This window comes from Paroedura picta, chromosome 1, assembly GCF_049243985.1.
Source record: "Paroedura picta isolate Pp20150507F chromosome 1, Ppicta_v3.0, whole genome shotgun sequence".
NCBI lineage: Eukaryota > Metazoa > Chordata > Lepidosauria > Squamata > Gekkonidae > Paroedura > Paroedura picta.
In genome coordinates, this window is record NC_135369.1 from 193,026,393 (window position 1) to 193,052,925 (window position 26,533).

The 26,533-nt window shown below is 48.8% G+C and overlaps 1 long non-coding RNA gene across 4 annotated transcripts in view; it reads right to left on the minus strand.

Annotated features, from left to right (window-relative positions):
• Positions 1 to 4,833: 4,833 nt before the first annotated feature.
• Positions 4,834 to 26,533, minus strand: part of LOC143826484 (uncharacterized) — a 32,137-nt gene continuing 10,437 nt past the window's right edge. For all 4 annotated transcript variants that reach the window (XR_013227077.1, XR_013227076.1, XR_013227075.1 and 1 more), the window contains 4 exons: positions 16,284 to 17,224; positions 15,695 to 15,792; positions 9,617 to 9,870; positions 4,834 to 5,846 (listed from right to left, as the gene is read on the minus strand). This is a non-coding gene — a long non-coding RNA (uncharacterized LOC143826484). The remainder of the gene's footprint in view (positions 5,847 to 9,616; positions 9,871 to 15,694; positions 15,793 to 16,283; positions 17,225 to 26,533) is intronic.

A 26,533-nucleotide genomic window follows, 5' to 3' on the forward strand; every position in this document is an offset into this window, starting at 1 on the left:
CACCTTTGCCTCGGGCTGTTCTGTGGCCAAACTGGGCCTTGGAAGGTGACCTGCTGGCTTTCATTTTGAGTAGTCGAAGCAGACCCTGGTGGTCATTTTTCCAGCAAGGGGAATGATCAGTAGGCAAAACACTGCCTAGTTTTTAGGAAGCAGTTCTAGGACCGATTCTGTTCAATGAGGCTTACTCTCAGGAAACCACAACCTTAGTCTCATAGCATGATTCACTCTTGCCTTCAAGAAGACAGTCTTCTGATTTTGTCTGGTTTGGCTGATGCATTTCTTTTCTTTTTTTTAAGCTGAGTTAATTCTTCGCCACTTACTTCTGTCAGTGGAATGTGCCCCCTTAAAGTTGTGGGTGGTTATGGAAAGGCCCTGAGTTCCCGAGACAGTTCCCATGGCCCTGCTCATTGCTGTTTGGACTTGGGATATTAATTGCTTGGAGTCCCCCCCTGCCCCCCCCCAAAGGATCCTAATTGTCTTTAGGATCAGCTACTGGAATTGTTGAGCCTCTTGTGGCGCAGAGTGGTAAGACAGCCGATATGCAGTCTGAAGCCCTGCCCATGAGGCTGGGAGTTCAATCCCAGCAGCCGGCTCAAGGTTGACTCAGCCTTCCATCCTTCCGAGGTCGGTAAAATGAGTACCCAGCTTGCTGGGGGGTAAACGGAAATGACTGGGGAAGGCACTGGCAAACCACCCCTATTGAGTCTGCCATGAAAACGCTAGAGGGCGTCACCCCAAGGGTCAGACATGACCCGGTGCTTGCACAGGGGTTATCTTTACCTTACTGGAAATGTTAAAGCATTTAATCTGGAGCCATAATTCTGATGCAAGTCCACACTCCTTTCTTTCCTGAACTTTCCCCTGCTTTTCTCCCCCCACCCACCCCACTGCTTCCAGGCGTTTTTGTGTTAGCGTGTGCTAAATATTTAGAAGAGGATCGCTTAGTTTAGCCGAGGAGAGTCAGGGCTGTTTAAACAGAGGGCCTTTTTAGGAGATGATTCCATGTCGCAATCACAAAGTTCTCAGTAGCTCAGTGATCCTTTCCAGCAGCAGCTTGGAACAGATTGCCTTTCACAAGGTTCAGACTGAATAGTTCCTTCTTGCTGGTTCTGAACATCCAATTTTAGATCAAATGGAGAACACAAACATAACTCTCCACAACTGGCTTCAGCAGAAATCCAGGATACAGCCCCCAGCTGGCTTTCCATCAATGAGACCAAGCAAGCTCTTCAGCCATCTGCTCGACAAGGAAGCTTGGAGGAGTTCCAGATTATTCATATCTGTTTATCAGATGTTTATCCCACTCTTCTTCCAAGACGTTCAGGGCAGCCGATGTTGCTCTTTTCTGCTCTGTTTTATCCTTGGAAACAGCCTTACAAAGCTGATGAGGCTGTGGGTCCACTCACTGGCCTCAGCGCTGAAGAGGGACGAGGGCCTAGACTCCCCAGTCCTGACCCCACCCCCACTACCCTTTGTAGCCCTCTGTCTCACTTTCACTTTCCAGAACACAGTTCCTTCCAGACATGGACCCAAAGGGAAAAGGGGGACAAGGAGAGAGCTCCTCTCAAAAGACAATGTGTGGCATAGCTGTAATTTCGTTTGGCCCAATGAAGAGTTGTGTGAAAACTGCATTTTTAAGGCCAGCATGACAACTGCTGTATTACTCCAAGGTAGATATTTTAACGCCGTCCACTCTCTCCAAAAGCAGGCAAAACAAAGGGAGGTAATTTAAGTCTGGAAAAACAAAGGTGAGGGGGAAACCGTTGGCCAAACCCTCTCTCACAATCCAACACATTCAGAGGACATATGTGAACGATTTGTTAGTTCTTAATTTCTTTTAGCTGTCCTTTCACTCTGTGTCTCTCTGTAGGTTAATTCAGAATCCAAGTTCACAGGGGGTGTGGTAGACTCAGAAGTCTGACTTAAAATCCTGCTTTGCTTTGAGGCACACTGGGTGTTTCTGCACAAGGACCAATGTTGCCAATTGGTTCCACAAAGCGGAAACACTATTTTAAATAGTGGAATCTCGGCATTCCGCATACCTGCCTTTGTAGTGGAATCCAGTAGCGTTTCATTCGTTCCGCACAGGTTTCCGGTCTCACAGGAATCGCTAGAAAGGAAGCGATTTTTTCTGTGCTTGGTCCCGCCCCTGGCCGTCAATCAAACGGAACAGCCAACGGGCTGTTGTTATCATGCTCCGTAAAAGCCCCTTTCCCTTTAAACATAAGTTAAAAAAAAAAACACGTTGCAACGAATATGCATTGATTCGTTGCAGCGGAGAGACCCATCTAGCTGGCGTGTGAGCTAGCGATTCATCGTTACCACGCTCCCCCGAGTGAAAAAAAAATCCCTCCTCCCGCACAGGTGCGATTTTCGGCCGAAAATAAAAGGAACTTGCAAACAGGGGCACTGTAGTGTTTGGGGACTTAGGGGAGCTTTAAAGCACTTCTGTGGAGGGCCTGTAGCCGGAGAGGCCTCGCTGGGTGAATTAAGCCTCGCTGTTTCGTTCCTTTCCCCACTTGCTCCGAGGAAAAAAAATGGCGATCGCTTCTCCTGAAGTTCGGAGGAGAGAGCCAGGGGGAGGGACTTTGTTGGAACCACAACAATGAGAACGCAGAGGTCTTTTTCGCTAGTGTTGCAGATTGTTCGCAAGAGTGTAGCGCTTTTCGAAGGGTGAATCCACTTTTCCCGATTTCCCTAGAAGCGCTACAACGAATCGCTTTTTGCGGAACTGTTGCAGGAGTGTTGCAGATTGTGTGCGACGTCATGCGGAACTGCAAATTAGTAGCGTTTACCATATGTAAGCCTTCTGCTACATTAAACTCGTGCAGAATGGCCCTATGTTACCATTATTGCTCCACGACACCAACCCAACCATTGTCCCTGCTGAAACAGTGGCTGGAAGACAAGAGGGATCGCAGGTGTTGGACAGCTTGACTCCAATGCAGAAACAGCAGCCTAGGGGCTGTGACCAAGAGACAACTCCTCAGACAAAGGAAGCAAAGCCAACAGCAAGACATGAATGGGCTACAGCACTGGAGGTTTCTGGCCTTTGAAATTCTGGCACAAGGTGGTGGGCACCACCCCATAACCATCCCCATGGAACACAGACACACACGTACCCACACTGACAGCAGCTGCCGCCAAGGAGCTAATTTCAAAGCATACACTGGGAACTAGGGGTGTATGTGAGAGGGAAAAAACAGCACTGCAATGTCTGCTCAGCCAATCAGATTTGCAATGGCCAACCAGTAGCCCTGCTGGGAGGAGCCTCCCTTGGTCCCGCCCACTTCCTAAAACTACTTGACAGGTGCCAGGAAAGGTGTCAGCAGGCCCCATACAGGGGACCCCTGTGCTAGAGTGAAACCCACGTCACATCAAATCACACCTGTTTGTAGTAACCAGAAAATGTTCATTTTGCAAAACTGGGGATCAGGGATGAGTCTGGGGTTTAAATTACATGTTCAGTGTAAGAGGGGCATTACTCAGCACATTCCTAAAAAAAATCGCACGTATGTTGTTAATGGATTGTGTGTCTGCACTCACCAGAACTTGTAAACAGACCTAGAGAAGGGTGAGAAAACAAAACCTGAATGGAGATGTTCCAGTCTCAACATGCAACAATGGCTGGGAGGGAGGGAGGGAGAGCAGCCCTGCCAATCGAGGCATTGTTTGGCATCCTGTTTACCAGGCCGTTGGGCTTTTTATTGGTTCCTCGGGGGGAGGTGATCCAGTCCTCATTACGAGATTCATGGTCGCCCATCGGTCTAGCTCTAGCATCAAGACTGCCGAATGTACAGCTTGCATCACCAATCCTGGTCAGCTCCACCCGGCATTATTTTGCCACTTTTAGAGTCAGGTCTGCCCTGCAGGCAGAGACTGTGTGTGCATGTGTGCACATGCATGTGAAGTGCCATCAAATTGCAGCTGATTTGTGGCAACTCCATGGGGGTTTCAACGCAAGTAATGTTGATGCAGAGGTGGTTTGTCATGGCCTTCTGCTGCAACATCTTCCTTGGTGGTCTCCCATCCAAGCACCAGCCCTGCTTAGCTTCCGAGATCTGATGAGATCGGGCTACACTATACTGTTCCACATCCTCAGGGAAAGCTTCCTGACTTCCCAAGAGCTTCCCAAGAGCACATGGTTACATTTCCATCTCTACGTTCATTCATACGCCCGGCATTCAAACCCAATGCCAAGACTCACTGGTGGCTACCAAATTAGTAGGTGGTAGACAACAGTGGTGGTTATGGAAAGTGCCACCAAGTCACAGCTGACTTGAAGTCCATGAACATCTGGAGAACCACAGTTTGACCACCCCTGCCATAGGGTTTTCAAGGCAAAAGACATTCAGAGGAGGTAGGTCACTGTCTCCCTGTCTGTTATGACCCTGGACCTCCTTGGAAGTCTTCCATCCAAATTTTATTCAGAGCTGACCCTGCTTAACATCCAAGATCTGACAAGATTGGTCTAGCCCCCTCCTCCTACAGAACTACACAACCCTCTTGAATGTTTTTTATTCACAATGCAGCAGAAGGCTTGCTGATGCATTGTCAACTTGTCACCCTATACCCATGAGAGAGCCTTCTAAAAGTTGCCATCTCATCTCTGGAGGCAGAGGAGGATATGTCTTGCATGGGAACAGGAAAATACCCCAAACAACCTACAGGTGATGTTGACTCCAGGGGCTGCACAAAGACTTAAAAGCTATGACCAACTTGCTTCATGTTCCAGTAATACCTTAAGAGACCAACAGGATTTTCAGGATATGAGGTTTCGAGCGTCAAAGCTCCCTTTATCAGATAGCTTTGAATCTTGGAAGCTCATACCCCCAAAATCTGGGCCTCTAAGGTGCCTCTGGCCTCAAAACTAACTCTTCAATTGCAGTCCAACATAGCTACCTTCTAAAGCTGTGACCAAGGCTGATTTGTGGGCTGGGTTTTCATTTTACAGGATCACCTTTCTCTCCTGTCTGACTTCTCTCATCACTAACTGTCTGTGTTGCTCTCATCCAGAGGTTATCGTATCAACGAAGACACAATGGTGCACTGCTGCTCTCTGGGAAGCTTTTGTGTTTTGGCAGAACTGTGACGGATAAAGTGACATAAGTATAGAGGGGATGGGAAAACACACTCCAAAGGAAACGTTTACACAGTCATCCAATTCCAAGAGTGTTTAATCCTTTCCCTCCTCTCTGCTACTTCTTTTCCGCGTCTTGGATGGTCTGGTTCTTTCTTCCCGGACAAGGACTCTGATTACAATTATAGGTTACACATAAAGGTATCTTTCAGGAATTAAACTGGGTGGCTTCATCCTTCTGCATCTGGAAGAAACAATCCCCGGAACACGTGCCAAACCAGCACACGAGGCTGGTCACTCAAACAAAGGATTGAGGTGAGGCCTTGAGGCCCAGACCACACTGTTGTAATGATCCCCAACATGGCGCACAATGATGTGTTTCCAGGCACCCACTGACTCTTTCTCCAGTTTCTCATCAAAGAAATAGTTTCTCATCATTCTTCTGCCTTGAGGTGGCTTCAGTAGAACCCAGGAGGCATCACCTTTGTATCTTCAGGAACACCCTTTCAGAAACAGCCACTTGAATTAGAAGCTCCTTCATGTTTTGTAGAACCTCCAAATGTTTTGATATTGGATGCCATTTTATGACAGGTCCCACCTACCCTGGAGCAGTCATTTCGTTGGGGCGCCCCTGCCTGCTCTCCAAAATTTCAAATGAGCCCACAGGTTCAGCAAGGTTGGAGACTCCTGTTGTATTCTGCCTGGCCAACTCACACCCTCTTCTCCATTTTTGTTCGCTGGTACCCCAAGAATGTCAAGGGATTACCTGCAGGGAAATAACATGGTGTGAGTTTGAGAGTGGTAGACTCTGATCTGGAGAACTGGGTTTGATTCCCCATTTATCTGCATGCAGACAGTTGGGTACCCTTAACTCAATAGTCACATCAAAGTGGGCCATTCCGCACCAGGATCTATGTGGCAAATTGGTTGTGGGACGAAAAAATGCCATTTTAAATAGTGGAATTCGTCGTTATGCATACCTGGCTTTGTAGTGGAATCCAGTTGCGTTTCTATCGTTTCCCACAGGTTTCCGGTCTTGGCAAAAATCGCTAGCCAGGAAGCGCTATTGCCAAGCTCGTCCCGCCCCTGGCCGTCAAGCAGCCAATGGGCGGCCGTTATCATGATCCCAAAAAGCCCCTTTCCCTTTAAGTAAGGTTTTTAAAAACACACACACACACGTTGCAACGAATCTGCATTGATTCGTTGCAACGGAGAGACCCATCTTGCTAGCAGGTGGTGTTTGAACTGCCGTTTCATCGTTGCCACGCTCCCCCCGAGTGAAAAAAATAAATAACCCCCCCCCCCCCCGCATGGGCGCAATTTTCGGCCGAAAATACAGTGAAAAATAAAGGGAAAATAAACCAGCAAACGGGCCTCTGTATTGCTGGTGCTTGGTGACTTTAAACAGAGGGACTGCAGCCGGGGAAGCCTCACTGGGTAAACGAAGGCTTGCCGGTGCGTTGATCTCCGCTCACTTGGAGAAAAAAAAATGGCGATCGCTTCGCTGGAAGATCAGAGGAGAGAGCCAGGGGGAGGGACTTTGCAGAAACTGCAACAATGGTAACGCACAGAACTTTCCCGCTAGTGTTGCAGATTGTTTGCAAGAGTGTAGCGCTTTCCAGAGGGTGAATCCACTTTTTGGGATTTCCCTGAAAGCGCTACAACGAAGCGCTTTTTGCGGATCGGTTTCAGGAGTGTTGCAGATTGTCAATGACGTTGTGCATAACGGCAAAACTGTAGCGATTTCAATTTGTAACCATTGTGCTATTTTGGACGAGTGCGGAATGGCCCAGTTTTCTTGGAGCTCTTTCAGCCCCACCAGCCTTGTAAGGTACCTGTTGCAAGGAGAGGAGTAGAATGTGATTTTAAGCTCTTTTGAGATTCCTTAGGGTAGAGAAAAAAACTACGCTTTTTCTGATGCTTCAGATGTTCCCACCACAAACCTGCACCTTCTGATCACACACAGTTAAAATATCCAATGCGACATCATTGTCCTTCCGTGCAAATGGCTGACCATTAAGTGGAGAAGGGGTGGGGAATTGCTGGCCATGGAGCAGCCACATCTGCTTGTAGCTGTTACTGGAAGATGCAGTGGCCACATGTTCATGGTAATTCATAGCTTGGCCTTCTAGCTTCAATCAAGATAGTTGGGGGGTTGGAGGAAAGGCTGAAGAGTTTGGGACTGTCCTGTCTGGAAAAGAGACAACTGAGCGGGGGCATGAAAGAGGCAGATAAAACCATGCCTGGGTTGGAGAAAGTGGCCAAGAGACCTTTGTCTTCCTCCCCCAAGCCATTAGAGCTCAAGAGTATCCAGTTAAACTGGGCAGGAGGTTCAGGAGGGACAAGAAGAAATATTACTTTATACACAGAGTGATTAAAATGTGGAATCCCCTGCCAGAGGATCTAGTGATGGCCACGGGAATAAACAGCTTTAGAAAGGGGATTAGATAGCCATGGTGGAGGAACTGGTTGGCTGCTGTGTGAAAGAGGATGCTGCATTAGATGGACCAGTTGAGCCAGCAGGACTCTTCTGAAGTTCTCTGAGATGCTTATTTTCTTTTAACTGGGCATATTGCTCACTGGTGACAGGTGAGGAGTGTTGGTAGGATTCAAAGCTCATGGTGAACCCTTTTGGGTTACCTGCTATCATACACCTAGGAGACTGACTGGGACATCCTAGATGGAGTGGTTTAAAGTGTCACTCTGGTTAGCATTGGGAGGGCATCAGAAGGCCAGCATGGATGGCTGACCAGCCTTGTTTCTTAGCTTCACTCACTCCCAGTGAAATCTGAACTGGGTAAAGTAAGGATAAAAATATAACTATATCCGTGCTGTATTAGCAGCAGCCAGAGCCGTCTCATGATGTTGTCCAGAACAGGTCAGTTCCGCTATGTGGATCAAGCCAGGGAGCTCGGCCTTATCACTGCCCTCGAGACAGACGACATCTTGCAATCCCAATTAGATAATTAAATAACATTAATGCAATTACAACTGAATGGACAGGACATACGTCCTGCTTAATGGGTCTGGTTTTCAGTCATGTCTTTTGTCTAGATGAAAACTTGTCAAAGATGTTTTTCTAGTGCAGAGATGCTTCCGGTCAGGGTTTGGTTGCCAGATCCATCTTGGGTTTTGTTTTGGGTTTTTTGTATGGGTAAGGTGAAACCTCTCTTTTGTCCCCCCAATATCTCTTGCTCTGTTTCTTTCTGGGTCTTCTGAACTTGGTCAAAAAGTGCATCGTTGGTCAAGAGCAGGTCTAGGACAAAGATGAGCCATTTCTAGGGGCTGTGTTTTCAGGAATGCTTTGTGCCCTGTTGGGAATCCTGTGAGCATTATTCTGTGCACCATTGAAGACTGTGAGCAATTTGATATGCAGAGCAGTTCTATATGCCATGGGAATGCTTTGAGCACCAGTTTGGTGGGGAAGTGGTTAATAGTTAAAATAAACGAGTAGAAACGCTTAGCAGCAGAGTTGTCTTAAGTGCAGATGGAGGCAAATTTATTTCGGTTGGGCAAAGGTTGGCAACTTGAAGGGAGGAGTCCTTTTAATACAGGCAGGGACTCATGGTGATTGTAGACCACAAGGAGAGCACAAGTTTGGCCACCCCTGATTTAGAATTTCATAACTGGGAATGATTTTTAGCGCCTCCAGCCCGGCCAGGTGTTAATACCTGGTTTGTGTTGCACTGCACTACATGCATTTTGTCCTCCCAGCAACCCTGTGAGAGACAGCTAAATGCTCTACTTCCAGGATGATGATGCTCCGAGATGCTTCCATGCTTGAGAGGACAGGTGGGGGGCAAGTCTCTGTTAACTGCAGTCAGCAGCTGATTCTCTAGTCGCCCATTATTCTCTTACTGTGGCACCCAAGATGTTGCACCCAAGATGTCCCCCATGCAGTTCAATCTCAAGGGAATACAAACAAGACCGAATTGCTGTTTTTTTCCCTATTTATCTCTGGAATCTGCTAACCATTTCCATTATGTTGTACGTTAATTTACTCTGACACTCTACCAGTAAGTTTACTTCCATTCCAGGATATTGTATCTGAGGAAACCTGCTGACACTTGAAAGCTCATCCCCAAAATAAAACCTGGTTGTTTTTAAAGGGGCCGCTGGACTCTGCTTCAGACCAGCATGGCTCCACCAAGTAAAAATCCTTAGAACACTTTCCTGGGAGTAAGGCCCACTGGGCAAATCCAAGTAGGTTTCTGAGTAGACTCAAAACAGGACAGCCAACCTCTCAGCGGGGCTGGCATTTTCCAGGAATTGCAGTTGGTATGGGGGACTACGGAGATTGATTCTTTGGCAGGAAATGTCTTCTTCAAATGGGCAATTCTACGGTGTAGCATAGAATCCCAGAGAAATGTGAGTCCTAGAATAACATTACGTCCCCATGGAGTGCTCTCCTGGCCCCTCTCCAGACATCATCTAAAAATCTCTAGGAATGTCCCAAACCAAAGTTGACAGCTCTGTCTCAGAATCAGCTTCATCAGTCAAACTTCTAGACACAAAGCAGAGAAAGCGATGGTTTACCAGTCTTGAGCTGCCCTGCTGAGTCCAAAAGGCCTTTCCCAATGCAGCTGGCTCAAGTCTTGTTCAGGCTCCAGATGTCTTCTTCCCGCACATCTGCAAGACCACCTCCTCTCCAGGTGGATGGCACTAATTTCAGGTAACAATGCCATTGTGTAGACAGCTGAAGCCAATGCCTGTCCCTGCACTGGCTCCTCTACTGCGCAGCTGCCTTCCGGAAGATATTCCTGTTGCGGGGATGGCGGCTCCTTTGATTCCTGCACAGGTGAACGGAGAAGGTATCTGTGAATGTGAAAAATGTTCGCGCTCTCTGAGAGTGGTGGCACATAGTGCATGCATCGTGGGCTTCGGAGATTCTTGCATGCTTCCTGATTGAAAATCAGCTTGCTCACAGTGACTTTTGACGGCTGGGGAGAGGAGGGGTAGGGGTAAGCAGACAGGACTCCGCCTTACTAGGAAGACTTGAATGACAGCTGTCAAATAGTTTGCATTCCACAGCCGTGACAATGGTATCCCCATTAGTTTTACTGGGTGGAAGGTGGCAAGGTGTGTAGTCAAATCTCAGAAGCTGCACTCAGAAGAAGAAGAAGAGCTGGTTCTTATATGCCGCTTTTCCCTACCCGAAGGAGGCTCAAAGCGGCTTCCAATCGCCTTCCCATTCCTCTTCCCATGTCAGACACCCTGTGGGGTGGGTGAGGCTGAGAGAGCCCTGATATCACTGCTCGGTCAGAACGGTTTTATCAGTGGCGAGCCCAAGGTCACCCAGCTGGCTGCATGTGGAGGAGGAGCGGGGAATCGAACCCGACTCACCAGATGAGAAGTTCGCACTCCTAACCATGACACCAAACTGGCTCTCCAGAAGGGAGGCCACCAAGGAAGACTCTGCAGAGGAAGGCCTTAGCCAACCACCTCTACTTCTCATTTGCCTGGAAAACCCCTTGGCTGGGGTCACCGGCACACACATACACATGACTGTTGCCAACTTCAGCCTGGAGATCTGGGGATGGAGACTGAGAACAGTGGAGCTTGGGTCACCATACAGTCCACTCTCCAAATCAGCCTTTTGTTTTCCCTCCAGGGGAACCCTGTCATCTCATCAGTTGTAATTCCATGAGTTCCCCAGATCCCACGGACAACCCTACTCCCCAGGAGCTTTCAGTCAATCCAGTGGAAAACTCCAGGAAGACGAAGACAGACTTCTCCTTTTCATTAACAGCTGTGCAACTCTAGGGGAAAGTTTGCTGCCATTCTTCCCAGCTGGTGACCAGTCAGTAGAGGATTTGGGCTCTCGTTCCTTGCTGCAGTTCTCTGCAGCGAATGGGTTATCATTGAACGATTGAGAAAAGGACAGCAGCAGCTATTTCTGTTCCGGCCCTACCAAACGCCCTAGATGACCTTTGGCTACGGTTTCCTCATACATAAGAGAAAAACAAAGTCTGTTTGCAAGTTAAGCCACCAACTAACAAATCCCACACCTTCTTTTCAAATCTTGGGAGGAGGCAGATATATTATTTGTATTTAGCTGTAGATAAAAGAAGGTTTGCAAATGAGCAGTTTTGAGGATTGCTGTGTGAGCATCACAAGATTTGCTGAATGGTGGATGGGGAGCAGAAGGAATATGGTTTTTCCCTCCCTTCAAACTACTCTGTGATCTCAGCAGTAACCTCTCAAAATAGAGAAGCCCTGATTACTGAATGCCAATGGAAAGTGAAAGGTGTTCGGCCTTTGAAAGTCCAGTTAAGCAGGCCCCGATAAAGACAAACCAGAAAGGATCTGCTTGATTAGCAGACTGACTGTAGTGTAGGGCCTACAGAGTAGAGGAATCGGGTCCCTTGGAGAAAATAGCTGCTTTGGAGGATGGACTCGGCAGCATTGTGTCTGCTGAGGTTCCTCCCTCTGCAAATGCTGCCTTTCCCCAGATTCTGCCTCCAAATCTCCAGGAATTTCCTGGCCTGGCCTTGGCAGCCCTACAACAGGCACCCTGCACATCTTTGGCTGGCCCTATAGCACAGATCAGAATATTGCTTAACTAGCAGGACTTGCATTGTCTCCTTTTAGCACCGGTCTGGATCAAAGACCATGGTCTGTCCAGAAACCGGGGCAAAGAGACACAAAGTTGGGAAGACGGGCCTTGTGCTGTCCCCTCTCCAAAAGGATGGGCTCATTCATCTGTATTCACACCACACAGCACCCCTCTGCACCCCGAGAGCAGGCCAGAGGCACCGGCAAGCAAATATCTTTTTCCAATAATTCTCCGCCATGTGGTATATGGAAGAGCAGCCTTCTCCGAGCCGGGCGTTCTGCAGCATGAGAGTCTGATGGACCAGAGTTCTCCACGGAGACCAGGAGAGTCTCAAAACACAGCAGAAGCAGAACGTGGGAGATGCTGGGAACATCCCCCCATTTTTAATTCTACTTGAGAGTGTCGTTTTTGAGCAGGTTCCTCTTTCACCTGATCCAAATGCTGCTACCTAGTGCTGAAGGGTTTATCCAGTTGGGTGGGAAACGACCCATGATGCGCCTGGTGGGAAGGGGAGGGCCCTGCCGTCCAAATCCTTGCTGGTAGTAATGAGTCCAGAGAGTCCCTGCGGGGGGTTCCCATTGGTGAAGGAGTGAACTGGTAGCTAGCCCAGAGGGCAGACGTGGTCCTGTTCACAAATCGTCTGAAAATATTTCTGTGCTGCTACTTCCTGTGCTGTGAGAGTGGCCTGGTGATGTCCCTTCTGGGGGCACGGCAGGGAGGTGTGGCCTGCCGGCCTGACTGCCGGGAACTCTCGAAGCCTGAAGAATATTTCGGGGGTTTCTCAATGCCAAGGTGGCTGAGAAAGGCTGACCTAAGGAACTGAGGAGGCCATGATTCCTTGGTGGCTGAGTAGGAATCAGGGCTTGGTGCCTTTGGCTTTTCAGGAGATGGGGAAGGGCCCTGTGAGGTGGGACTTGCCTTTGGCTGCCATCAACCTTCAGATGGCCCCTAGCAGTATCCTGCTATTCCAGCTGATCCCCACATGGCCAAGATCAGTTCCCCTGGAGAAAATGGCAGCTGCAGAGGACGGTGCCGAGGCCCCTTCCCAGATTCCACCCCCAACATCTGGTATTTCCCAACCCAGAGCTGACAACATGAGGAAAGGAGGACAAGTAGGCACATGGGCTTTCCTCAGTCACTCCGTGGCTCAGTCTCCCCTTCGGGATTTACTTCTTCCCAGGAGGAGGGAGGGATTCCACGTAGCCCCACCCCTGGAGGCAGACATTCAGGGATTGGCTCTTCCTCCTGGGGCAGCCATTTTGGGTAAATCTTCACTACCCCCCCCACCAGAATTCTTAAGGAGCCCGCAGCCACAAAAAGGTTGAGGATTCCTGCTGCGTGTTGTACACAAGACATCTTTGTCGCTGCTTTGTTGTGGCTAGCCCTGCGATGCAGTCCATCCTCCGAAGCAGCCACTTTCTTCAGGGGGAAATGATCACTGTCGTCTGGAGATCAGGTGTAATTTCAGGAGAACTGCAGGTCCCACCTGGAGGTTGGCAAACTACATTGTGGAGGGAGGGAGGGAGGAAGGTTACACGTTAATTTGGCCCAGATATATGAGCCTGGGGGCTTGCTCTCTTCCCCTCCGAATTCAGAGGCTGTGCCCCCTCAGGAAAGCAATCCAAGTTCTGAAGTATAGCCAGCTAGCAACTGCTGGTGCTTTGCTGCCCTAACCGGTTTCTTTGTATGATGTTTTCTCCCACAGTAATGAGAGAGAGAGAGAGAGAGAGAGAGAGAGCACGTGCATGCATTATGGACTAGTTTAAGGCACTCTTGCTTCTCTGCCCATCCCTTCTCTTCATAGCCTGAAGAGAAATAATCTCTTTCCTTACCTGTAAAAGGGAGACAGGGAAACACTAGAGGACAAATTGCCAGCACCTATAACAGGCTTTCAGGGTGCTAGAGCTCACACAAATACAGAACAACAGTCACCTTCCGATCCCCACTGGCAGTGCTGTCGGCTGCTAAGGAACTTATCAGTGCTCCGATAAAGGGGGAAAAGGCACGTCAATTCAGAGCGGCCTAACTCAAAAGAAAAAGAAGAATGCCTTGGGGCTTGCTCCCGGGCGGGGCCCTGCATGGTTACCTTGGTGCAAAGTGCTTTGGTCCTAAGGTGCTATTTGCTTACAATAAAGAATTACATAGAGCCTCTTGTGGCACAGAGTGGTAAGTGGCAGACATGCAGTCTGAAAGCTCTGCCCATGAGGCTGGGAGTTCAATCCCAGCAGCCGGCTCAAGGTTGCCTCAGCCTTCCATCCTTCCGAGGTCGGTAAAATGAGTACCCAGCTTGCTGGGGGGTAAACGGTCATGACTGGGGAAGGCACTGGCAAACCACCCCGTATTGAGTCTGCCATGAAAACGCTGGAGGGCGTCACCCCAAGGGTCAGACATGACTCGGTGCTTGCACAGGGGATACCTTTACCTTTAAAGAATTACAGGAACCTTCATGATGCTTTTACTCTACTCCCCCCCCACACACACACACACACACAAAACAATAAAATGGTTGAATTGGGAAAGCACTGTGGGAAAGTGAAGAGTTTGCAATGACTTCCACGGTGATATCTTTGATGCCTCATCTATTTTGGTCTGACTGCACCCAGGGACCTTGATGAAGAAGACTGGAAAGAAAGAGCACTTCATATTAGGCTTCTGCACCAGGGGCCCGATCCGGACCAATTCGGCTTCAGCACCCATTAAAGTCAATGGCACCATTGACTTTAATGGGAAGTTTGGTGTTCCCACCTTTCCTGGGGCCTGGGGCCAGTTACAACCTCCACAATTTCAGGGTAGCTCCAGGAAGCTCTTCTCTGACCCCCCTCTGAATTTCACAACAATTGGACCATGAAGTCCATGTCTCGGGGTTCCAAAAGAGGGTGCCCCCATCTCTCCATTCTATCCAATGGAGAGTCCATCCCATTGGATAGATGGAACACATTATTTAGGACAGTGATGCTCTATTTTCTTGATGCTTGGGGGGCAACAGCGGGGGGGGGGCTTCTGGAGTTCTGGCCCCCCTGGAGGACCTGGGCTTTTGCCATTGTGTGGCCCAGGCTGTTGGAATGGATGGGCCATTGGCTAGATCCAACATGGCTTCTCTTATGTTCTAACCCCCACTCATAAAGATGGGGCCAGTGCATGCGCAGGCCATGCTGATGACATGTTGATCATGTAGATAAAATTGAAAGGGTACAGAGGAGAGCGATGAGGATGATCTGGTGCCAAGGGACCAAGCCCTATGAAGATAGGTTGAGGGACCTGGGAATGTTCAGCCTGGAGAAAAGGAGGTTGAGAGGGGACATGATAGCCGTCTTTAAGTATTTGAAAGGTTGTCACTTGGAGGAGGGCAGGATGCTGTTCCCATTGGCTGCAGAGGAAAGGACACTCAGTAATGGGTTTAAACTTCAAGTACAACGATATAGGCTAGATATCAGGAAAAAGTTTTTCACCGTCAGAGTAGTTCAGCAGTGGAATGGGCTGCCTAAAGAGGTGGTGAGCTCCCCCTCACTGGCAGTCTTCAAGCAAAGGTTGAATGCACACTTTTCTTGGATGCTTTAGGATGCTTAGGGCTGATCCTGCGTTGAGCAGGGGGTTGGACTAGATGGCCTGTATGGCCCCTTCCAACTCTATGGTTCTGTGATCCAATGCCGCTCCCCACACAGATCCTATTAAAAGCGCTAGGCTGTATATATGGTAAAATTCTAGGACTGTTGATTTGTGGTAAAGTGTAAATGAGTAAAAACTCTACAGTCCCCACTGTGGTTCTAAAATGCTATATACATTTTTTGATAGTCTATAAGTCTTTTGATCTGATTTAAGAGATAGCAAGAGTTACCAGAGATACACAGGAAATGGCAGCTGACGCTTAGGGAACTTCTTTTCAAATCTTTTCAAGTGACTTTATAAGAACATCCCAATGAAAGGCAGCTTGTAATACAGCGGAACAGAACAAGTCTGGTGAAGGCATTTGGATCCCTAAATTCAGAAACTAGGAGGGGCCATCAGTCTATGAAACACTCTGTTGTAATCACAAGATCTTAAAAAGGAAGTGTCCTCACCATCTGACGGTTTCTCGTTTCTTCTTGTATCCTTCATCAGATGAAAGGCCACGGGGGAAGGGGGCTCTTTGTCCATTCCTGACGGCATTTCTGGTCATCTGATAATAAGAGAAAAACACTCAGAAAAGCCAAGAAAAACGGAGCGTCCAGAAGTGCCTGCAATGAACGATCCCTGTTGTTTGTTTTGTGGGTGTGGGGAAATGGGGACAGGGCCCTGCTTCATCTTGATGGGGGGAGGAACTTGTGTTGCAGTGAGCAACAGGAAGGCTCAGGAAACCGGGGAATGCTCGTGTGGCCTGTCCATATTTTGATGTCCAGCGCGAGATATGCGGAGAGGGGAACGGCGATGGATGGCCTAAGCGAGTCGGGAGAAGCCTAAAGGTGATCCAGAGTCCAGCTGCTCTGGTGGAGGGACCAGCCATGAAGGAAGACCTGGGGGAGGGCACCTCATCGTGGAGGACTGTTTGACCTCTTCCACAGAAACAGCCACGCGGGGCAGACCTGATCACGCTGGACCTGATGGCAATAATCCCTGGCGAGGACTCACCTGTCAGAAAAAAAAGGGTAAAGGGGATAAAAGGACACCCACCGCTCCAAGTCGGTCCCCGAGGCACACCACTTTGTTGTACAATTCTGCCTCCATGGCGAAGCAGAACTCCAGCAGGATCTCACCGACCATGGAGACTCCTAATCCAAATTGCTGGGCAACTGTGCGGAAGTACTGTGGGGTGGCCAAGTACCACAAGGCGGTTGCCACCCTTTCCCCCACAGGAATAGGGCACCGCATGCCAGTTACTTGCCTCTCCATGCGGCCATGGAGAGCTTCCACAATTTCAAAAAAAGTTCCCCTCGACATTCTGAAGCTGGAAATCCAGTGGTCATCATCCCAGCGAGACATCACAAAGTTTTCCCACCAGTCAGTGGATCTCTCGTCCATCCAGAACTGTCTGGGGAACCAAAACTCTGGTAGAGCTTGCCAGCGTTTCCTAGCCCCCATGCGTGCCCTTAGAGATTTGTTGTGAATCACAGCCCTTCTAGTGATGGCCCGCCTCCTCCTCCTGTCCACACGTTGTCTGTATTCCCAAAAAGTAGACCTCATCTGCGACACGGCGGCACGGACACGCTGGGCTATTGCTAGCATCTGAGCCAGCAACACAAGAATAATCTTCTCCATTGCTATGTTTAGCTGTATGGTGGCCACGAGGCAAGGAGAACAAAGAGTGAGGCTGACCACGTGTGCGCCTAGGTACATATAGGCAGGTAATCTGTGGGTGTGTACTGTGGGTGGGGTACATGTTTTCATCATAAAACCTTTTTTCATAGAAATCATTGGAAACCCAGTCCATCTGCGCCAATGATTTTTCGTGGATTCGTTGCTACATGTTTTTCGGGGTTAAAAAAAAAAAGGAAAACCCGATTGCGGCTTGGGGGGGAAGGTCAAAGGTGTCCCAGCTGTTTGATCGACGGCACGGGAAGCCAGAAGCGCTAAAAAGGGACATCCTTTGTGGCGAGACGACCTAGACCGGAAACCTGTGGGTAACGAAAATAACACAAGTGAAAGTGGAAAATTCCGCAAAACCCGCAGTGGTACGGAATGGACAATTTTCGCTACTTTAAGTAGCGATTTCGGAAACGGCAAACATGGCCACTTTTAAGTTTTTGTGGAATGGACCTCATTGTTCAAGAGATACTGGCAAATGGGTCAAAAACTGTGAATGTTCCCTTTTTTATTTATTTTTATAAATAGAAATCTCTCCCCCCCCCCCCCAGTAGCATGAAGTCACTACTGTTGTTGTTTTATAATAGACTGTGGTTTTCTGGGCACCTTCAAGTACTTGGATCTCCAGAGATTACGGTACTGCATTTAATACAAATGAGGGAGGAAGTACATTGCTTTCTCTTAGCGTGAATCCAGCTCTGGTGCTTGGCAAGAATGGGAAAACATATTAATCCTTCAAAGGTAAACACAACAAAATGAATGCCTGTTATACGCTCCCTTAGGCTGCTAATTCTATTAGCATCTGCTTCTTCCAAACACAAGACTCTTCGGGTGGACATGGGGATGATATTCATAAGATCATCCCAGGATATTTTGAGTACCCCTTCTCCCCAACCTCAGGTGTAGCGTCTTTGATACAGGGCAGTGCCCTTGCTCATGTGCCGCACCAATCAGTTGACACTATGTGCCAACTCAGCACAGAACTATCATAGCCACTGATCTACTGATGCCCCCAAACCAGCTGGAAACCACAATTGTGTGGTTACTGTGGTTATTTCCACTCTGCATCTAAACGCCCGCAATACAGGTGGAACCCGACTCAGTGGATATCAACACCAGCCTCTCCTCAAAGGAAACGGCCAAGTCCGAATAGTCAGCTTGTCCCCAACCAGATCCACAAGTTCCCTTTCTTCAGTTTGCTCTATGGACCATTTCTCCTGTGACTGTTCCCAGTTGGGCGGTGGGCATATTTTTGCCCGCCCTCAGAGACTTCTGGATCCACTTGGCTTCAGGAATGCTCTGTGGGACCCGATGCCTCCTGGCATCTCATTGTCAGCTCTAGTGGAGGATTGGCAGTCCCACCTAGTGGTTGCTATACACAATATTATCCCTAGACGCCCTCTCCACCCCCGAATCAAATGGCCCCCATGGTATATCAGGGAGCTCCACAAGCTGGATCGAGTAGTAATTTGGCTTGGCGAAGGTGGTAAAATGCCAGCCATGCTACTGTCACGATCTGAGTCTCCATTGAGAGGGAGGCGTCAAGAATCACACCCAGGTTCCTGGCGGAGTGGGCCACTGATAGCTGCACTCCATCCAGGGTGGGTAGGCACGCTTCCTCGCTGGAACCTTTCCTTCTCAGCCATAGGACCTCCATCTTTGAAGGGCTGAGCTTCAGATGACTCTGCTTGAGCCACCCTGTCATTGCTTCCAGGCAGCTGGCTAGTTTCTGGGGGAGACTCAGGGCGGCCATCCATCAGGAGGAAGAGCTGGGCGTCATCAGCCTATTGGTGGCACATTTAAATTGTGGGGTTTGCTGCCAGAGGATGTAGGGATGGCCACAGGAATAAACAACCTGAAAAGGCAGTTACATAGATTCATGGAGAAAAGGTCTATCAATGGCTCCTAGCCATGGTGACCGAGGAGACCTCCACATGGAGAGGTGCTAAGCTTCTTAATCCCAGAGCAAGAGGCAACACTGGGAAGGTCTCGACCTCTATGCCTTGTTGGTAGCTCTCCAGAGGAACTGGTTGGCCACTGTATGAAACGGGATGCTGAACTAGATGGACTCCTGGTCTGTTCCAGCAGGGCTGATGTTCTTATGAAGGCCTTGGCTCCTCCGCCCTCCAGAGGAACTGGCTGGCCACTCTGTGAGACAGCATGCTGGACTAAATGGGCAGTTAGTCTGATCCAGCTGGCCTTTGCATACATGCTTATGAGGCCTCGGCCTCTCTGCCCTGTTCTTGGCTGTGCAGAAGAACCAGTTGGCTACTGTGTGAGACAGGATAGTGTCCAAGATGGACCGCTGGTCTGATCCAGTGGGGCTCTTCTCAGTTCTTAGGTTCCTAGGCAAAAAGGCAGGTTGTAGTATTGTGACTTTTCTTCTTTGTAATGTACTGCAACCCTAAGGTAGGTGAAGATTTGCACACCTTCAGGGGTCTGGAGCTGTCACCCGTCAAAAAAATATCTGCAGGGAGCAGCCTGTGCCTTCAGGACCCCCGATCCCAGGGTATGACTATTCCTTGGCCCCCAGAGGGCATCACCCTCCGACATAGTCCAAATGTCCTGGCTGACGTTGGGCAAGGAAGAGTCTTTGACATGCATGAGCGGAGGTCAGGCTTTGAGACGGCAGAGACACTTCCTGCCGGGAGGGCATGAGAACAACATGTGATCCATCCATTTTAATTTTTGATGTATGGTTTTATGTCCTAATGTGTTTAAATTGGGTTTTAGAGGGGTTTTATTGTGGACAAATAATGCCACCGGGAACCACAAGCTGGTTCCAGGAGTGGCGGGTAATAAATGTCAATGGTGGTGGTGGAGGAGGAACCAAAAGACATGTAACCATTGATTACAGAGATAACTAAACTCTCTGGTGTTGGAAAAGCTGGTGATGGTGTGTTTTTTGCTGAGAGATCCAGATCCCAGGATTTGCTTCTTCATCTTCAGTATAAACAAAACAAGCCAAAATACAGATTTTAATTTTTTGCTTCTAGCCAATTCAGGGCTTATTCTGATCTCTACGCCCACGCTGCAGCCTAGATGTGGAAGTGCAATGCATTTACTAAACAGAAAGCGAACTCAGGATGATCCTGCTTCTGAAACTCGAGCAGTTAATGCACCCAGAAAACTGTATTTAAGAGGGTTTTGAAGCCATTTAATCCGCCACTCAGCCCATCTGAATAAAAGACATGTAGGCTAATGAGGAACGGTTAAATCTCATGCAAAATCTGTTTTGCTATAAAACTGAGGCTTGTATACAAACTTCTCTCAGATTTGTCCACAGCCTCAATCCATTGGCGGGGTTAGGTTTCTTCTCATAAACTGTATAGAACTATTATTATTATGTATAATTGATACATAGCACAATAAACTGTTCACCCGATGGCTCACTCAACTGGCTACTGAATCCACGGGGACTGTCCCGGTGGCATTGGGAGCCAGTTCTGCTGAGCTCCACCAGGGAGTCTGGCCAGCCCAAGCATGAATCACCACCCAAAGACGGAGGGAAGCTGCAATGCATGGAAGGGAAGCTACGGGCAGGAGCAAGGAGGGTTGTGATCCCCAGCTTTGCCAGCAGAGACTGTAAGTGGGCGTTTTTTCCTCCGTCTATCCAAAGGGCACATGGCAGGGGAGATGGCTGCATTGTCCTCTATCTGCTGCTGTAATCAACTCTATGAATTGGCCCTTGTGAACAGAGCACGACTTATTTTCCTCCCTGTATAAGAGGATGATACCTTTCCCCCTGTAGTTCCCTTATCCAGCTCCCTCGTATCCTCACTGGAACGATTGGGTGGTATTTATGTAAGAAAATAAGAGAAGCCATGTTGGATCAAGCCAATGGCCCATCCAATCCAACAATCTGTGCCACACAATGGCCAAGACCCAGGAGGTCCACCAGCAGGTCTAGAACACCAAAAGCCCACTCACTGTTGTCCCCCAACAGAATGTTCCATCTATACCAGGGGTAGTCAAATTGCGGCCCTCCAGATGTCCATGGACTACAATTCCCATGAGCCCCTGCCAGCATTCATTGGCAGGGGCTCATGGGAATTGTAGTCCATGGACATCTGGAGGGCCACAGTTTGAGTACCCCCGATCTGTAAAGGTAAAGGTATCCCCAGTGCAAGCACCGGGTCATGTCTGACCCTTGGAGTGACACCCTCCAGCGTTTTCATGGCAGACTCAATACAGGGTGGCCTTCCCCAGTCATTACCATTTACCCCCCCAGTAAGCTGGGGACTCATTTTACCGACCTCGGACGGCTGGAAGGCTGAGTCGACCTTGAGCCGGCTGCTTGGATCGAACTCCCAGCCTCATGGGCAGAGCTTTCAGACTGCATGTCTGCTGCCTTACCACTCTGCGCCACAAGGGGCTCATTACCCCTGATCTATACTTTGTGGCTAAAGGTCACTGATGGACATGTGCTTCACAGGCTTTTCCAGTCGCTTGAAGCTGCCTGTGCTCGTAGTCACTACACTTCCCACAGCAGGGACAACCTGCAGTCACGTAGCTCCATTCAGGCGCTACTGCCCTGATGGTGGGGAAAGGCAGATTGTGTGAATGGCTTCAGTGCCGCTGAAGCAGCTATTTTCTCCCACCTCCATGGCTGCCTTGGGGTGAAATTCACAGGCCTGGCCTTCCTGGTTGTCTTCACCTTGCAGTCTCATCCAACCTTTTCATGGTTTCAGGTTCTCAGTCTTTAGCACTGTACTATTAACCTAACACGTTGGAAATATGTAGAAAATCACACTTCCGTTTTTTTGTGATCAAAACATCTAATTCTGAGCATATGCACCAGCCTTTCTCAACTTTGTTACCAGTCAGAAATCTCTGAAACGTTCTTCAGGCTTCGAGAAACCCCAGAAGAGACACAATCATGAAGCAGATGGTTGGTACGTACAGCTGTGTACATGCCCACCTGAGGCTCCTCCCCTTCCCACCCCCTCCAGGCCCATAATTGGCCAATTTGGGAGGAGGTGACCATATGTGGTCATATTACTCAAAAAATTGTAATACATTTTTAAAATATTCAAAATTAATTAGCTCCCACTCATTCAGGAAACCCTTCCAGGGCCATCAAGAAACCCCAGGGTTCACGAAATCCTGGTATACACATACATACAAACATACAAGCATAAAACATTCTGCAGACTTATTGAGTCTGCACATATTTCCAGTTTTTCTGTTTCTGGCACGTTGCAGCAGTCACAGGACCCAGATAGGGGAGGGCTCCATTCTGTCGTCGCTTTCGATTGTAGGGAGGGGAGTGGGTTGTTTTGTCCGCCATGTTATGAGATTTTAGAGTCTTTTAATGGGGAGTTTTAATGGGATTTTTAAGACTGCTGCTACCCGCCAGGAGCTTGCTTGGGAGTGGCGGGACACAAATCAAACGATGGCTTTCCTCTTCTGGGTTTGAATTCCAGCTTTGGGCTGTTCCAGACAAGTCCTAAGGCAGAATTTGCGGTCCAAAGGCAGCAGCTGCCAAGAGGGACTGAGATCCCGTAGGTTGCCCAACTCAGGTTTAGAGTAAACCCAATGCACGTGTATTCTGGGGCGCCGCAAAAAACAACGGTTGCCGAGAGGAACGAAAGGAGGCGTGGAACGAAGAGGAAGCGGAGGCATTCTGACCACTCAAAGCATCAAAAGGGCATTTCTGAAGCAGGCAGCCTTTCTGAACTGAGCTGTGCGCCCGCTGGTTGCATTAATCCCTTTGGCCGAGGCATTACACATGCTCCACCTGACCTCTTTGGAGGCCCCGGCTCCACGGTGTGCTAATACAAGCTTATCCCAGGCTGAGGCAGTTCATGGTGGTTTTCACAGTCAACAAACAGCCTTATGCCAAAACAGTAAGGCAAATATAGATTGTGTCATCAAGGAGAAATGGATCGTTTTCTCAGGGGCATTTGGAGAAACTGCCCGACTTAAATCTATGCCTCTAATCTTCTCACAGGCAGCTCTAAATTTGGAAGCCGCAGAACCCGTGACCCTCCCCCCCCTCTCGGATGGAGTTTGGAAAGCACAGAAAACAAGACAAACTTCCCACCCGTGCGGAGTGACCTAGTTCCTCCCCGTCCAAAAGTCCTTCAGACATTAGCTACAGCGCTCCCCCCCCCCTGCAGATCTGAAGGTCATAAGCAACATAATCTAGCAGCCCCCAACCCACGGGCAGCCACTGCAGCGGGATACAGAGCTCAGGGCTGGGGGCAGTTTAAGGGAGAGGCTGCCGCTTTTGGTGGATGCATGCCTCCCGACATTAGGAAAGCCACATGTTTCAAAAACCCAGAAGAGACAGTGAGATTTAAAAAAAATATGCAGATGTCTCACCTTTATCAAACTCCCGATGTGTATGCTCATGTCTCTTTTCTCCCACTCACTCTCTCAGGCAGGGGTAGTCCAACTGCGGCCCTCCAGATGACCATGGACAACAATTCCCATGAGTCCCTGCCAGCTCCTGGGAATTGTAGTCCATAGACATCTGGAGGGCCGCAGTTTGACTGCCCCTGCTCTCAGGCCTTTGTTTCCCATGAACTCTCAGCCTGGGATAGTGTAGAATCGATAGAGGACAAGCTGCCCTTGAAGCCCCAAGCTTACAGTAAGAACCACCAACAGTGTGGCCAACCCTACCGGCTGTGACATTTCTGCTACTGCTGGGAGCAGATCAAGCCACAGCCTGACTCCGCACACCAGCCCCGGCTTTCCTTGGGAGTCTCCCATCCGAGTTTAACACGGGCCAACCCCACTTAGCTTCCAAGATTTAACAAGATCAGGCTAATTTGGGTGACCCACCTCAACGGGGGTGCCCAAGACCACAGGTGCAGAGATGGACATCTGTCTTTCAAGCAACTGGACATCACAGGCTTTTGCTTGCTTGCTTTTTAACCACAATGGAGTAATGACTATTGTGTTTTAATGCATGCTGTTTTGAATTGTTGTACACCACCCTGAGACAGCTGGGCCAACGGGCAGGTATATAAATCTAATTATAAATAAATAATTAAAAAAGAAGCGTCCAGCACCTCCTCACATCAAGAGCTATAGAACCTGTGCCTCCCCATTTGTGCTTCCGAGGAGTTTACTTGGTCTTGTTTATTGTGTCCAAGAAATCAGGTGATTGGAGGGCAATTTTGAATCTCAAGGTACTCGTGTGGGATCGAAAACAGAAGTTCTGTATGGAATAGCTTCAAACTATCCTGCCGATTCTTTAGGATGACTTCCTTAGATCTAAGTGGGGGCCATCTTCAGGTGCCAATATATCCTTCATCCGGACATTACTGAAACTTCAAGTAAGTCCAACATCTTGTTCTCCGAAAGGCATCTCAGTTCTGTGATTCTTGATGTCAGATTTGTGTCCACTTATCCTTTGGTGCAGGGTCTGACCTGTACGCCCTTGTGCAGAACACGCGAGTGTTTTTCTAGACTCAAATGCACTAAAATACCTGGTCTAATTCCATTCAGTTTGGAATTCCAAGAGTGAAGTTAAATCATTCACTTGCATTCAGCTACCCTGATACAAAGTCCACAAAGTCCTTTTGCTTTGTGTTGGGATGGTAACCAGGCCTTTCTGTGTTTATTAAATCTACAGGCTTTATCACTTCATACGAGTGCCAGATCGTGCACACCTGCTGACAAAGGCAAGCGTACTTTCTTCTTACACGAGGGGTTACTCCCCAGACCACATGAGAGGATGGCAAGCAAGGCATGCTCCAGAGCAACTGGAACATGGCATCCTTTTAGAATAGGTTTGGGTGAAAACCTTGCTTCAAATGCTCAAGCAGTGTTTATGCTAACTCATTAATCGTGCCCGATAAATTCCTGTGATCATGGGTAATCATTATTTCACTGATCTAAATACTAGCCTCGATATGCAAATTCCTAAATGGTAACCTTGTTAATTTGCTGCAGCAAATGTAACAAGGAAACTTTTTTGGGTTTTTGACCATCAAGCTGTAGCTGACTTACGGCAAGTGTAGGCTTCTCAAGGCAAGAGACATTCAGACAGGGTTTGCTAACACCAGACTCCCATGGTGGCCTCCCATCCAAGTACTAAGCAGGGCCGGCCCTGCTTAGCTACCGAGGTCAGGCTAGCCTGGTTTATCCGGATCAGGACAACAAGGATCACCTTGTAGAACCTTAAAAGCAAACGAATTTACTGGGGCACAAGCTTGTGATGAGTTGAGCTCAACTTATCAGAAACCTGAAGGGATGCTGACAGTCCAAGCATTTGTTGAAGTAACTTCTGTGTCATGAAAAATACTACAATAAACGTGTTGATCTTTAAGGTGCCATACAATTCTTTATGGGGAGGGCAAGTAGCATTTGATATCAAATCAGACATCAAATCAAAATTGCAGGATAACATGGGTGCAGTTCTGGAGGCCTCACTTCAAAAAGGACATGGACAAAATTGAGAAGGTGCAGAGAGGAGAGTGACGAGGATGATCCAGGGCCTGAGGACCAAGCCCTGGGAGGAAAGGCAGAGGGAATTGGGAATGTTCAGCCTGGAGAAGAGTAGGTGGAAAGGGGGCAGAATGGCTCTCTTGCAGTATTTGAAAGGTGGTTACTTGGAGGAGGGCAGGGAACGGTTCCTGTTGGCAGCAGAGGAAAGGACCTGCAGTAATGGGTTTAAGCTACATGTAGCTTGCTGCTGGGGGGTAAAACGGTAATGACTGGGGAAGGCACTGGCAAGGCCACCCTGCATTGAGTCTGCCATGAAAACGCTGGAGAGCGTCACCCCAAGGGTCAGACATGACCCGGTGCTTGCACTGGGGATACCTTTACCGTAGAACAATATTGGCTAGATATCGGGGGGGGGGGAATTCACAGTCAGAGTAGTTCAGCAGTGGAATCAGCTGCCTAATGAGATAGTGAGTTTTCCTCACTGGCAGTCTTTAAGCAGTGGCTGGATAGATCCTTATCCTAGATGCTTGAAGTTGATCCTGCATTGTGCAGCGGGTGGGACTAGATGGCCTAGATCTGTGGTTCTCAACCTGGGGGTCGGGACCCCTTTTGCGAGTCGAATGACCCTTTCACAGGGGGCCGAATGACCCTTTCACAGGGGTCGCGGCAGGGCGAGCAGCTTGGCGGAGCATGCCATCCACATAACAGCCTTGCGGGGTAGATCAAGATAGAGTGTTCATCTGTCTGGAGCAGTAGACAAGAGTGAGATCAGCATGGTGGGACAAGAGGCAAAACTGAACTGAGAAACCCCGGGGGAAAAAACAATTTATATACAGTCATGGACAATGGATCTTCCCGCCATTGGTCAGTTTCGGTTAATTTCTGTGAAAGAACACTTGCCTAATTTTATGGATGGGGGTCACCACAACATGAGGAGCTGCATTAAACGATTGCGGCATCAGGAATGTTGAGAATCACTGGCCTAGATGGCCCCTTCCCACTCTAGGATTCTAGGAGTTCAGTTCAGCCATGGAATGGGCTTCCTAAGGAGGTGGGGAGCCCCCCCTTACTGGCCATCTTCAAGCAGTGGCTGGTCAGATCTTTATCCAGGATGTTTTAGGCCGATCCTGCGTTGAGCAGGGAGTTGGACTAGACAGCCTATATAGCCCCTTCCAACTCTATGATTCTAGAGGTTGAGCACCGAGTCAGGGTCTGCAGAA